The sequence below is a fragment of the Lissotriton vulgaris genome, chromosome 2_2, assembly GCF_964263255.1.
Source record: "Lissotriton vulgaris chromosome 2_2, aLisVul1.2, whole genome shotgun sequence".
Lineage (NCBI taxonomy): Eukaryota > Metazoa > Chordata > Amphibia > Caudata > Salamandridae > Lissotriton > Lissotriton vulgaris.
Genome location: NC_141688.1, coordinates 224,354,776 through 224,370,476, shown reverse-complemented (window position 1 = coordinate 224,370,476; position 15,701 = coordinate 224,354,776). Strand labels below are relative to the sequence as shown.

The following is a 15,701-nucleotide window of genomic DNA, read 5'->3' as shown; positions in this document are numbered from 1 at the left end:
CCGAGATCCTGGTGACTCGGTTTGACAGTGCAGCCACACAATAAAGCTGGTAGATCCCCTGTGTTTTTGTGTTATACATACAGTAGTAGCTGGGGATAATAATCAGGTATGGGTCTTTAAACCACATATACCTTGGACACTCTCTGAACTGTTTTGCTGTTGATTCCAAACCAGACAATACATATCATCTAGTTTTGGACTACAGACACTTAAACTCTTGTTGCAAAACTTTTACAGTACAAAATTCACACAGTGCAGCACTAATGAATAATATTGTTAGAAAAAAATACAAAACAACATTAGATATTTCAAACGGTTTCTTCTGTCAAAACATTGCACCAGAAAGCAGAAAGCTGACCACTTTCTCAATAATGGGGACACAACAACACTTTTGTCGTCTCCCCAGGGGTTCAAGAACAGTCCTGGATTATTTTCAACCAGAGTAACAGAGTTACTACAAACGTATGACGATGAGGCATTATCCTATGTCGATGAAATCTATCTTACAGATGAGAACTTGGACAGGCACTTGACCAGGGTGAACACCATAATACTAGGATTCGCCTTTGAAGGGTATAAATTAAACTTGAAAAAATCAAGAATTGCCCATCTCAATGTCCTATTCTTGGGATATGAACTTTCAAGTGAAGGCAAAAGCCTGGTAGCAAACTTTTTAGAAAAATGTGCGCTGCTCGAATCTCCAAAAATGCTGAAAAACGTAGTCAGTTCTGGGATTCCTGAATATCGGAAGAACTTACATTCTAAACTACGCAGAAAGGGTTAATCGTCTCTACGAACTAATCAAATCTGATTTCAAACCAAGTAATGGGACTCAAAAACATACAGAATTTTTGCGTTCTATACAAATAGACATGTTGGCAACAAAAACTTACAAACACGCGACAATGTACGCAACCTTGTGATCCGAATCATCCCAGGGAGATGCAGATTCACATACCTAACCTTTAATGAAGATGAAAAGGTACCAATAGCTTACAAGTCACACTTGTACTATCAAGCCAAAATGAAATTCAATTCAACTGAAAAAATTCTGACAGCGGTTCAGACTGCGGTAGCAAAATAAAGAGCCCTCGCGCAGGGTAAATGCATAAAAATCGTTACTCCTGTACCTGCCCTAGAGGCAGTGATAAAGGCACGCATTCCGAATGCAAAAGCTTTACATGCAAGAAGGATACAATGGCTAAATTCTCTTGCTGCGACATACGTTGAATATGTTTTCGATCCTTACTTGAAGACACAAGAATTTCTCCAATATGAACAAGAATGTCCTCTGCCCACTGAAATTTGGCCCCTAGAACATTACGGCTGTATAATATATACAGACGGATCAGCAAAGCCCGCAATAGGGGAAAAACAAGCTTATAGTGCAGCGTGCGTAATTATTAAAGGTCGCTGGCGCGATGGTAAATTCAGACCCATGGTCACAAAAACTCAATCTCTCGGCGACTGTACAGCTCAGTGAGCTGAACTACAAGCTTTCAAGATGGCGCTTGAAAATACCGATTACGAATTCCCCACACTAATAGTGTGCGATTCATATTATTGCGTCTAGTCTTACATTGAATATCTGCAGAACTGGGTTCAAAATGGTTTTAAAGATGCAAAAGGTGGCACAATCAAGCTTAAAATGCTTTGGGATCAAGTAGTTCTTTTACAGAAAGAACTACAAAAGACTTACGTGATTCATACACCGAGTCATCAGTGTGATGGCGTTCACGTTGAAGGGAATTCATTGGCTGATGAAGCCGCGAAGACAGCCGTGCAAATGGCTTCCGTAGCTGCAATCACTTGTTCAAAAACAAAAATAGACAGCAAAAATAATGCAAGCTGTCACTGCTTCAATAAAAGACAGTGGTAAAACATTACCAAAAGGCTATCCACTCAACTAATCATATATAACTGATGCAAATAAAGTTCAGTTTGCTCGAATCCCTGGAGTGGGGGATAGAGTAATCCCAAACATGGAACACAGGTTAGGACTAATCTTAGCAGCACATGAAGGGCAAGCCTCTGCACACGCAGGTGTTTCTGCCACAGTTTCATTATTAAAACAGCGATACTGGTGGCCACGTATGAGGCAACATACCAGAAAATATGTTTTGGAATGTGAAATCTGCCAGAAGATGAAAGTTTCAACAGTGAAACGCCCGGCGCAGACGCCCCTTCTAATTTAAGATAAACCATTAGCATGTGTACCTGGATCACTGCGGTCCCTTACAGAGGGATGGCAACTACAAATATATCATGGTCGCAGTGGATTCTTGCTCAAGAATCATTTGGAGGTGGCCTCAGCGCTCGGCTGACGCCCGAACTGTTATAATTTGTGCTATTTTAATACATCCGCCCCCCACCTCAAGGCGAGATTAATTCGCCGAGGCTCTTGCACTCTGCCTCCCACAGCGCCGCTGTTACCAGGCGCTGGGAAGCCTTCAGCATAACTTCGGGCGCCATCTTGAATAGGGAAGGCTGGCCGGATAGCTCTGCGCCCCTCCCGCCCTCCCAGGGTATTTAAGGGCGTTACCCTTCATTCCCCCGAGGTTCTGTTGTTTTCCCTCTGAGGCGGAAGCCGGAGGTAATCTACGCTCTCTTGCCCTTTGTGTATAATTGTAACGATTGATTTGATAATCGCTTTTAAAACCTGTACCATATTTTAACTTGTGCTATTTTAATACATCCGCCCCCCACCTCAAGGTGAGAATAATTCGCCGAGGCTCTTGCACTCTGCCTCCCACAGTGCCGCTGTTACCAGGCGCTCGGAAGCCTTCAGCATAACTTTGGGCGCCATCTTGAATAGGGAAGGCTGGCCGAATAGCTCTGCGCCCCTCCAACCCTCCTTCCGCCCCTCCCCAATTATGTATATAAACAACAGATCCGCCCGACTGAGCAGCGGGCGGTCGCAGCGGGCGCGCCGGCAGCGCGCCAAAGGCGTGCCAAAGGCAAGCCCGTCTGCGCCCGTCCGCTCCTGGCCCGGGCCTAGGGCCACCCCCCCTGGTTCACATCCTTTGCCCCCACGTATTCACTATTCCGCTGCTCAGCTCCTGCATTAACGCCCCCGACTCGTCAGGCGTGTCTCATATCCAACCCGTACTCCCTGTTCACAAGCCCAATTACGCATTGTTCAGGTTGTCATGCTACGATACCTTCTACCCATAAACCACCTCTTGGTGGTAAGCACAACCCTAAGAATACTTATACTATCGCTCTCACGAACGTCCGCTCGCTCGGCAAACACAGCCAAGACATCCATGAGCTGATCCATGATCACAAAATAGATCTACTGTTCATGACAGAAACATGGATGGGTCAGGATTCCGACCCAGATCTAGTTATTGCCGTTCCTACTGGGTTTACCACACACAGACTGGATAGGCAAATAAAGAAAAAAGGCGGCGGCATTGCCATTATTGCCAGTGACACCTTTGCAGTAAGGACCAAAATTATTACACAAACCTCCTGTGAAGCCTTAGAATTTGCGATCCAACTGTCCCCATCTCATACCTTCAAGTGGATTCTCCTTTACCGACCTCCTGGGCCCAGGAACGATTTCATTGTTGATCTTAGGTCCTTTTTGGAAGCATCAGCGCTTGACAACTTCCTCACCATTTTAGGTGATTTAAATTTCATTTTGACACCCCAGATAACTCTGATACTGCCACTCTCCTAGCAGATATGTCCACTTTTGGTCTTCTCCCCCTGGTTCATTCCCCCACGCATGAAGGAGGTCACACGTTGGATGGCATCTTCACCAATGCCTTGGGCTTCCAAGTCACTCAAATACTTCCCCTAACTTGGTCTGATCACCATCTTATCCTGGCATCTCTGTCAGCGCAGGATTCCCTGGCTGACAAATCCAACCCCAATCCCCGCCAACCTTATTTGGCATGGGACGACAGACGAAACTAGGCTGGAAACTCTGCTTAAGGACACTTCTCCTACACTATCTACCGACCCCAACGCCGCTACCTCCCAATTCTACAACTGGGTGAGCTCTGCGGCCACAGACTTGGTTCAAGTCAAACAACGGTCCCGCAATAGATCGACCCCGTCGGCCCCATGGTATTCTGAGGAACTACGCACACAAAAGCAACAGTGCAGGAACAGAGAGAGACATTGGCGAAAACACTATACAGACGAAGCCAAATCTATGTACAAAGAATCAGTGGCAAAATAAAAAAACTGAATTTCTGAGGCTAAGAAAAAGTATTACTGCGATAGAATAGAAACTGCTAAAAACTCGAATAAATCACTATACGAGACCACTAAACAATTAGCTGGTCTCTCCGTCGATCTGACACCTCCCCCTTCCCAAGCTCTTTACGACGCTCTGTCCAAATTTTTCTTTAGCAAAGTTGATGATATCTATTGGGTTTTTGCCAACAACGCCACTCCTTCCCCAAGGCCTTCAACTTACCACCAGGGTCCCACCTTTCCGCAGTTCAGAGAGGACACTTGCTTGCAGGTACAGAACATCGTGTCGTCCATTAAATCGGGCTCGGCCCTAGACCCATGTCCCTTGAAGGTCCTACGTCCGATTATGGAAGCAGTTCTCCCGGCCATGACTGCTATTTGTAATTCCATGTTCTGCACAGGCATTTACCCAGAGACATTAAAAAAGACCCTTATAAAACCGCTCCTCAAAAAACCCAACCTCGACAAGGAAGAACTTAAAGTTATCGCCATATTGCCAGTCTCCCACTGCTAGCGAAAATAGTAGAAAAAATCATGAACTCCCAACTCTCTTCCTTCATCGAGGAAAACAAACTCCTGGATGAATCACAGTTTGGCTTCCGCCAATTCCACGGAACTGAGACCGCCTTGGTCAAAGCGGCGGATGACATCAGATCCATCCGGGATGCGGGAGGAACAGCTGTTCTGATCCTGTTGGATTTATCGGCGGCCTTCGACACGGTCGACCATGCCACCCTGGTCGACCGTGTCGAGAGCGTAGGCATCCGAGGCAATGCTAAGAATCTCCTTGCCTCCTTCCTGGCAAGCAGGACCCAGGTCGTCACTGTCGGACCTTTTGAATCCTCCCCCCTGTCACTGCCATGCGGAGTTCCTCAAGGCTCATCCCCAAGTCCGACACTATTTAACATTTATGTGTCGGACCTTGCCAAAGTCATCAGGGCACACGGGATGAGCCTCACTTCCTATGCAGATGACACTCAACTCGTCCTCGCCGTCAAGAATGACGGGTTTAAAATAGCCAACAATTTCAATCAGGGCATGTTGGCAATTGGGAGCTGGATGGCTCATAATTGCCTGAAATTAAACTCCGATAAATCGGAAGTTGTAATTTCTGGCAACTTATCCCCGGAGTGGTCCCCCCTCTGGTGGCCATCATCCATGGGCCAGCCCCCAGACCCGGTCAACAAGGTGAGGAACTTGGGAGTCATGTTCGACAATCGTCTGAACTTCTTACCACATGCAAACCAGATTTCCTCCTCAGCCTTCCACAAATTAAGGCTTATCAAGAAAATTTTGCCTTTCCTACCCGAGAGTGCCGGCAAAACATTGGTGAGCTCCCTGGTCTTGTCTACCCTAGAGTATTGTAACGCCTTGTTTTTAGGTGCCCAGGAGAGAGTGCTACTGAAAACGCAGGCTATTCAGAATGCAGCCGCCAGGCTCTTAGGGCGCATTCCCAAATACCAACCGGTGTCACCCACCATAAGACAGCTTCACTGGCTACCGGTGAGAATGAGGATCAAGTTCAAGTCTCTGTGCTTGGTATACAAGGCTCTACATAATGCTGGACCCGCATTTTTCACCCAAAACCTCATCCCCTACTGCCCATCCAGAACGTTACGCTCATCCAGCTCACATGAACTGGTGGTCCCCCAAACCAAATCTGTCACATGAGGTGACAGAAGATTTCTTGTAGCCGCACCGAAATTGTGGAACACATTGCCACACTCAATTAAAACCAGCACCTCCCTTTGGTATTTCCGCAAGCAACTTAAGACCTGGCTTTTTAATCAATGAACCTCAGCCCCCCTTGTTGGTTAAACACTGCAGTAACTTCAGCGCCGAGATGCCCAAGGGCCTTCGTTCGCGCTTTACAAATGTTATAAATAAATAAATAAAAGATTTGCGAGTCTTTATCGGCACATACGCAATTGGTTCGGATGTACTTTGTTACAACGCATGCTTTTTCCACGCATGCTTTTACAACGCAGGTTTTTCAACGCAAGTCGTTATAACGACTTGCGTTGGAGGGTGCTGGATAGTGAATAGTTTAATTTACTATTCCAACTCCAGTCCCCGTGGATAGTAGAGAAGGTGTTGGATAGTAAATTAAACTATTACCTATCCGAGAGCGCCCCCCAGGGCCATTCGTTGTAATGACTTGCGTTGAAAAACCTGCGTTGTAAAGCCACTGCGTGGTAAAAGTTTCGTCGTAAAGGATGTTTCCCAATTGGCACGCTACATTCTGACCAGGTCCTGCGTTTAGCTCCAAAGCTTACAAGGAGGCTATGGCCAATCTGGGCGTTGCATTGCGATTTTCGAGTCCATTCCATCCGGAGGGAAATTCGGTTGTGGAGAGAAAAAACTGTGACATAAAGCAATCTATAACAGCAAGGGTATTAGGTTCGGGTGATGGGTGGGTCAAATATCTAATAAGTGCCCAACGTAGTATTAATAACCTGCCAAAAAATTCTCTGGGTGGAATCACTCCATATGAAATCCTTTTTGGTACTAGAATGTTGGTTGAAGACCTCAATCATCATACCTCAGTGGTGGTACAAAAACCCTTTGATATCATAGATCGTTTGGCAGTTTTACAGGACTTAAATGAAACAAGTCTAAGCAACACCAGCGACAAGCCAACGACCACTGAAGAAAAACCACCTGTCCCAGCAAGACCTGTCTGGATTCCAAAGATTGGGGATCTGGTCAAAGAAAAAATAGCGGACAAGAAGGAATTTGGACCTTCTTACAGAAAACCAGTACCTGTACTAGAAGTCCACGGATCAAGAACAGTGTTACTGCCACCCCTTGCTGGAAGAAAGGAGAACCGGACTGTATCAATTGACCTGGTAAAACCAAATCATGTGGCCGATAATAAGTAGTAGGCCTAGTGGACTCCCAAGATGTAGTAGACGACCAAATCTTGCTACTATCCAAGAGGTACAAACTGAAAGACTCATCATCTTTGAATATTCTGCAGTGAAAAAAGAAGGACTGTGCAACAAAGCCATGGAACTTGTGCCTCATGAAATCCAAATAGCAGTTTGTCAAGAAACTCCTGTCTACAATGATGTAGCATCTGACTATACGAATATGTCAAGGGAACAAGCAGCTCCAGCGATTTCAAATAATTCTGATGCAATACTAACAATTGACATAACTGCCTCTGGCTATTTCATCAACTTCGATACCTTTTCTGAGGAGCCCAGTGAACCTGAAACAGCGCAAACAAACAAAACCTTCAAGGAACAATTAACGGAACTTGGTCAAGAGCTTGCAAAAACATATCTGGTTTCACCATGGGTAGAATTTTGGATTGGGTTAGGTGTACTATATCTCCTGCTATGGCTCATTCTTGTTTTAAGTTTGGGAAAGCTGATAGATGGAAAACACCTAAAAATGGACACAGCAAGTAAGAACATCAACTTGCTCCTGAAACGTCACAAATTATCTCATCGTGAACAATGAGCACTGTCATCAGTGAACATCACAGCGGTTCCACTACGTGGTGGAATAGCATGGGATAGAACTGATTATTACATCTTTGGCCCTGTCGAGCTGCTGAAAATTCCACATCAATTTATGGTTTCCTTGAGTGATTTTGTTTCACCTAGTACATTTTCTGATGATTGGGACTTTGAAACTGTTAACAACATGATGGCAGACTTAGAAATGTCAGCAAAATTTGCAAAACATGAATTCTTGGAAGGTTCATAAAGTTATGAAGAAATGTATTGTTTTAATCATTTTGGTCATCATTATTTGCATAAATCTGCAAACCCCAGAAATGTTTTTACTTATAATCAATGGGAACATTGTCCGACACATCCAAAAGGTAGTTCTAAAACATTCTATAAAATATTTCCATATTCTAATGGTTTTAATGTCACAAACCCAGATAGCTTTTACTTCAAAAACGTTAATAGGACAGGCATAAAAGGTATGTTGACAAATACTAAACAAATTTATTCTGCGGTCTTTTATGCTCAATTGTCCACATTAAGAACAACAATTGCCAATACTGCAATTCACTTAAGTCAAACTTAGGTCATGAAGAACAGACTCAAACTAGTTCTTCGAAAGACTTATTCTTTTGAATCAATCCATTTATTTTAAATTAGTACTCAAAAAACACTTTTTTATTTAACATCAACTTAGTCTTTGATATTCAAAAATGAATACAGGAGAGGAAGAAGAACAGGGAAAGTAATCAAACCTAGAAGGGTTTGCATTCACTAATGCCACTAAATTGAAGCATTCATTCACTCATGTGTCTACATTCATACTCATATATACAATTTTTCAAGCATCAAGGGAAACTGTTCAGGAGAAAGAAAAGAAAAAAGGGAGGAGCAATCAAAAATACCTAAAAATCTTTTCTATATTCAAATGATACATTTAGAGGGACATATTTATACTTTTAGATAATAGGCCATCTACATAACTGCATATTTAAACAGTTTATTTTGAATTTTTAAAATGATTGGCCTAATACGATGATGGTCGACGCGTTTCGAGTTCCTTATGAAAGGGAACTCTCTTCAGGACCTCAGAATGGTGCTGAAAAACATAATGGAGACCTTTGCTTACTTAGTTGTATAACCACAAGTAACCAAACACACTGCAGGGCGGGAGCATTGGTCTCTTACCTCTGCACTTTCAGTAAAGTATATGATAGTTTGGCTGGTGTCATTCATTCACTGTAAAGCAGTTAAAATACATGGAACACTACACCTTGTAGAGAATTCATTTGTATATATATTTAACATCAGATACATAGGTAGATCACACTGACGTAGACAGTTGCTCCCCCAAGATACTTCTTTATTAAGGTCCTGAAGAATCGCCAGTCATTGTACACACGCGAGAAACATGTCGACCAATCGGAGCACAAACTGAACCGAGACTCACAATTGGAAACATAATATTCCAGTGAGTGCCGGTTAGTCTTATAACTTTTAATTAAAGCTGGGGACCCCCAGAATAAACTTGATCCTGGTACTCCTAGCTTTATTTTAACCCACAAAACACGTCTACGCTATTCTGGCCCCACACCCGTACTTAACCTGACGGCAGTTGGATAGAAGATCTCCGCCAAAGAGCCCCTCTTTAAGGTGTCGCCCATTGGGTATTGCCCTGCCGACCCAACGAGGAGCCGCCCAGATGATGAAGCATGACACCTGAAAGGGTGTGTGAGGGCATTACATCCAACAAAATAGATGCCAACATCCTAAAACACCCTACAACATCCTAAAACACCAGCGTGACACGTACATTCAGTAGCTTGAGGAACAGCCCTGCCTTCCTTGTCTCACCCAGAGCTTTCCAATGGAAGCAACATAATGCTGAATGATCATAGCTGTTGTGGCATGATACCAGGGACAGCATATCTCGTAAGTGTGTCAGCCAGGGTCACTTGTTGTATGCAAGTATTGTCTCCTAAATCTAAGACAGACAGGGAGTCGCCACTATGGTCTTCACTGAACATCTCTTCTATACGAATTGATACTTTAAGCAGAATGAAAGCTATTCTTTTACAAAAAACTGTGCCACTGACCTCGTCCAGAGAGACGTTTGATCTGCAAGTTGCTAGGACTTCGGCAGAGATACATGCATTATTATCAAAAAAATGCCCAATACATTTTGCAGAAATGTTAGGTCGTATCTGAAACATGTCTGATAACATGTGGTATTGTACATGTATTTAAGGCGATTTGTTCAGGACTATTAGCACCCTTTAAAGCAGTCTGGGCATTTTTCCTAACTCCGTACACTCGGTGTTCGGCGGCCTGCCTCTCATCTTGGGACTCGTAGCAGGAATACTATTTTTATTCCTCCTGCTCCGTTATGGCAAGTCCAGCCACCAGCGATACCCAAGTCACCATGGAGAATGCGGTATCGTGACAGAATAACACAGATTTTTGGCTTGGCTCGTTTGAGAGAACTGAATACCACATGGCTCCTGTCATTCAGACCAATCTGACAAGATTGCATCTTGCCTGCTCTACGTTCTACCTGATGCCTGCTTTGTGGAGAGGAATGCGTGTTAAGATATCTGTCTAACACTACCATCAGCAATGCCAACAGATGTTGACGCATTACTGGGTACGGTAACGGCTCATGTGTTGTGTTGCCCCCAACGGCTACCAATCCTGATGACGGCATTCATTGAGATCTCACTGGCAAATCCAACTGGAGGTGAGATACGGGGACCAACAGGCACACAGGTACCATCTGCTATGAACATTGCTAATGCGACTGACGCTGACGTCGATGCCTCACATCTGTGTACAATTGACCTTCTTAATGAAGTGGTTGAACTTTCATCTACTGTGGTAGAGGATTTCTTTGCCAGCCTTGATGACAATGTTTTCTCCTGACACCGAGAATAACTTCTGAAGTTAGCACACAGCGTCCTTTTAACTCTGAAATTCGACCTTCACTTTTTCAAAACAAAAACTACTAACTTTGGAACTATATTTTTCTACGATTTGATTTGACTTTTTCCAAAAACAAAATAAACTTTGGCATAATGCAATCTGCTTAAAGTAGAACTATTCTTAGAGAACAAGAATTCCTTGACTACTTCCTAGGAATAATATTGACCTAATACACATACCAAAGCCAAAACAGTTTGTATATTCTGCTATGGGATGGTCTCGACCTTTTTTCTGTATTTAGAGCCATTTCATGAATGTAAATTTCGTGACTCATTCGGTTAGCATTACCATTATCATATCATATGCTTACAAATGAAGTCATTGCTTTCAAATGCGTACTGTACAAATACTCTTTTTGAGCACAACCATTTTTTAAATGCATTTCATGTATTTTTGGGTGGGATTGTTAAACACATGCTCTGGATTATATGTTTTAGTGCTTGAACTTAGATGATCATGATAACGTGGAGTTGGTGTTGTGGGACATTTTAGGACCCTATTGTAATTTTCCCGATTTATGCCCTTATATAGGTATAAATCACTATGTCCTTATATAGGCATAAGAAACATAACCATATTTAGTCATAGCTCATGCAGTCCAAAAACGGCAGGGCTACTTCTACTAGTTCTGAAAATCTACAACGATTTCTTGGGAAACTCTGCTCCAGCAGCTAGGGACTACCACTTGCTCGAGAATTGACTTATCCAAGAACTCATGGAGTTTTCAAAGAACTGAGACTCTTTTATGATGTTATTATCTCCACCTTTACATCAAACTCTGCAACTTCAGGGTATAAATATGCCCACATTTGCCTTCGCAAACACACAGTCGTTTGGAGCAGTTTGACTATCTACGTGCCCGACGCATCCTGCTACTGCAAGAGCCGATGGAAGCCGACCCTCCAGCAGACGCACTGAGAGAGACGCTGTCTTTTCTCCTGCCGAGAAATCCAGCTCCAGTGTTTCCAAGCTACCCTTGCTGGTTGTTGGGAAATCGAGTCCTGAGCCTGACCTTCCTCAATCCAAATTAAGGTACGGAGCTGATTAGACCCTGAGAGAAATCTTGGACAGATTCTTGGCAAAAGAATAATATATTTATTCTACAACTCACTTACTTCATCCCTCGTACTAAGCTTAGGTTAGGTACATCAAGGTAGGCGTATTTTAGAAGCACCAGTTGAGTACTTTTAGCTTCCGTTATTTATGTATGTATTTCGTTATGGTTTAGGAACCATACAATGCTCTTACAGTATTATTTTATTCTACTCTTTCTACTGTATGCATTATAGTTTGCAACCAGTTTTACAATTGTAGCAGTTCACTTCTTATGCTTGAGAAAGAAGACTGTTCAATAAATTCTTTTTATTGAAAACGCCCGTCTATTTTCTCTGCACCTCTGGTGAAACGAAGCATGCATGATTGACTAAGTGAAATATCTATCTATTGTTTCCATGACTCTGATGATCAGTTTTATCTTGGGGAAACAAAGTTGTCATGTTTATGCGGTTGTCAGAAACTAATCCCTTCTTGTTTATTCGAGAACGTTTCTAGTGACCTCTGAGCTTGCTGGCACTCACAATTAAGTCTAATATATACGATAGAGACCTAGTAAACATAAGTCCTACGTCATATCTATAGGATATAATATTCCAATGAGACTATTGGGAATATAGGAACTACACTACATGACTACACATCTCTTTACAAGAAAGAAAAGTACTTTAATACATACTATTTATTGACATAAAAAATTAAGTGTCTCTGGCACTATTCAGGCAGTGCTGCACCTCTTTCCACTTCCTACCCGATACCTCCAGGTTCAGGCGCCATCCCAGAGGTGGGTGGTCCCCCTTCAATATGGTATACAGTAGCAGTGCAAATTAGGCCCAGGTGCAGTTTTTAAATCACACCAAATAATTGCACTCAGTCTCATTCCTGCAGTTATTATGTGGCAGTCAAAACTGAGCCGGTAGGTCAGCCTCACCACCCAGCTGTCAGATGTGCCCACACACACTCACCATTAGGAGGCACCAGCCGGGATCTCTTCTCTGACCCCATCTTAAATGCTGTGGCTGCAAAGGAAGTGCTCCTCCCTGGTTCCTGAGGCCGTAGGAGTGGAAACAGCATTCTAGGCTTGACGTAATACCACCTGGGCCAATGGTGTGTGACTTCAAGGTCACATCAACGGAGCCATACCAGTGTCAGGAGGGCCTTGCTGGGGACCCAACAGGAGAAGGTGGCTCTCAGCAGGTGCAGCCTCTTGTGGCTATTCATGTCTTCGATAGTTGCAGCCCTCACAGGCTGGGTACAACAAGCAGCTGCAGACCTCACACAGACAGGCCACACCGGATAGTCAATTGTTTCTTCTGGACAGTTTTGGTCATGCCAAGACTGGTCACCACACTTGGTAGTTGCAATCACACACAGTCTGATTCTTTCTGGTCAGCTGTGGCCAAGCACTGCCCAGTCACCGCATATGGTAGTTGCGGTCACACACAGGCCAGTCACAACTGAAGCAAGCCTGTCACACACAGGTCGATCTTCAGCTGGCAGTCTAGCTTCACCCAGCCCAATTCAGACATACAAATACAGCTCCGAATGACCTCAACAACTGCTTCTACGGAGTAAAGGTTCTCATCAGGTACTGGCATGGGGAAAATGCAGGCCTGCTGGGATCTAGCAGATCAATTTCCTATAGCCTCTCTTCTGGGTTCCCCAGAGACACTGGCGGTGCGCTGCACCTCACTCTTCCTGCAGGTTTAGCTGGCTCCTTCCCTCTCTAAACAGGTAGCTTGGCTTCTAGGTGCTTCAGTACATGTATAAAGCTCTTCTTGCAAGAGATACAGACCTTGTGATGGGACACTGACTATTAGCCCTACAAGTACTCTTCAGAGTACTGTCCTCTTAGCTATAGAAAACTTGGAATGGGAACAAGTGGAATCCCTCTTTTATATACTAAAACCAGACACTAAATAAGTATCCACTTGTCTGATATTGTACAACGGGTTTAGGAAGGTTCTCCTTCCAAGCATCTTTCCAGGTTGCACACTAGCCACAGCCTGGGTGTAGAATGATTCTTCTCACAGAAGGGTATTCTCAAGCTTTCAGGGCGCATAAGAGGGTGAGAAGGAAGTGTGAGGTTGCTGCACAAGGCAGGGGTCAATCAAATCGAAGGAATAATCATAGGAAGACAAAAAGGGCAGATTTCACCTCAATGTTTCCTCACAACAGTCTGCCTTCCCACCACTCACCCCTTTTCCTCACAACAGAGTATGCATTCCCACCCCTCACACTTTCCATAAACTAAATGGATGCAGGAAGACTGATCAGGAGCTTCTGGCTAAGTAAAAGATCCATGTGAATAGTTAAAGGAGCACTGTCCCCAGTCCCATCAAATCAGTGTTGAGGTCACCGCCCTTTTGCTTTAGGAAAGTGAGCTATACACTTCCACTGTCTGGGAAAACAATCCTTACTTCCAACTTGTGCAAAGCTCAGACTAGGGACATTCAAAATCGATCCCGCATGCGTCTCAAAACCTGGTATGCTGCCACCACCGCTCTGTGATAAAGCAATAGAAGGGACAACAGTCCATTGTCAGTCAATGAAAGTACGCTTGGTGCACGCCTCCAGGTCAAAGGACAAGTCCAGGACCTACTGATGTCAGGAACAAGCACATTTCTCAACATTCATGCCAGATTAGCATGACGCCATTGCGAAAATAAATACTCAGAATACCAGAGACATGCAGCAGGGCACTCAGGGCAGGGGAACACACTTGTACATCATACAGATGACATTCTAATTCCAACAATGAGCATATGTGGAGATGTAGTAGTTTGTTTTGAGGAAATACATTTGAAGTAAATATGATCATGTTATTAACTACACTGCTAATGTGTTTAACTGGTATAAAGTAGCGTAGTCCCAGTGACAGCAATTTTATATTTACCCATCAAACATCAGTGTGTTTATATAAAGGCTTAACGCAGTAAGACCGACTACAAATTATTTATGTTTAATTACCATTCTAAACAATCTAACCAATATTAAGGAGAACATTTAATGGTATTGGGACCTATGCAGATTGATCGCTTCCCTGGAAAAAATGTCAGACTGAAAAGCAAGTATACTGAGCCTGGTGACATCTTTCATTTACAAACGAAAATAGCAAATCAGGGTGAATGGAAGCCCGCGAGTACCTGTAACAGGGATATGGTTACTCTATCATACTTAGGCAGTGGTCGAAGTGGGCGGGATCGGAAGGGTACGGCATGCCCCTACTTCTTTTATTAAAAAGATTCCGTTCCCCTACTTTTTCTTTTCAAAACTGTGTCCCAGGACTTTAGAAATAGCAATGGCATTCAGATAAGGCTCCGCTTGCTTTCGTAGATGTTTGGGGACGGGCAGAAAAGGAAAAGGACTCTGTCTCTTCAATACTGCCGAGAGAAGACACGGACAATGTCCTCTTCTTTTCTGTGCTGGTAGCTGCCCCCCCCTCTTCATTTTATGCCCTCTCTTTCTGTCTTGCTCCTCACTAACTGAAAACCGTGACTTGAAGAAACGGTTCACAACCTCTCTTTCCTTCGTTCATTTAGTGGCTTCCCTGTGAAATGGATCAAAAAAAGAACAAGCATTGGCATAGACAATAGTTCTCGCATTTGGGACCTTATAAGTTTAGCCATGCATTTTTAACATTGCAAATAACAACATCTTTTATTTTTGTTTTCGTTTTTAAAACAAATAAAAGGTATTATCATTTACAATGCTAATAGCATAAACTCGCGTACATGCGAGACCTATTGCATTGCACATGCTTGTTAGAAAACCTCACCACGTTTCTGGCGAGCACGTTTGAAACCCGAAAGTCCAACACTTTTCACCAGGTGGCCATGTGGTCATCCCGCTGACTCCCGCCTCCCTTATATTAATTACTGCAACTGGTCAGCCCAGGACATTTCTTAAGAATGAAAATGAGGTTGCTTGACCTTTCTTACCCTGGCAGGCAAAGGGTGCGCTCTGGGAGCAGAGAGGTCAGAGCAGGGCGACCGGGAG

The 15,701-nt window shown here is 43.7% G+C and overlaps 1 long non-coding RNA gene across 1 annotated transcript; it reads right to left on the bottom strand.

Annotated features, from left to right (window-relative positions):
* Positions 1-7,925: 7,925 nt before the first annotated feature.
* On the bottom strand, positions 7,926-14,540 carry LOC147729272 (uncharacterized). Its single transcript, XR_015309187.1, has 2 exons — positions 13,073-14,540; positions 7,926-12,735 (listed from the first exon to the last, which is right to left on the bottom strand). It is a non-coding gene; the product is annotated as an uncharacterized LOC147729272 (long non-coding RNA).
* Positions 14,541-15,701: the final 1,161 nt, after the last annotated feature.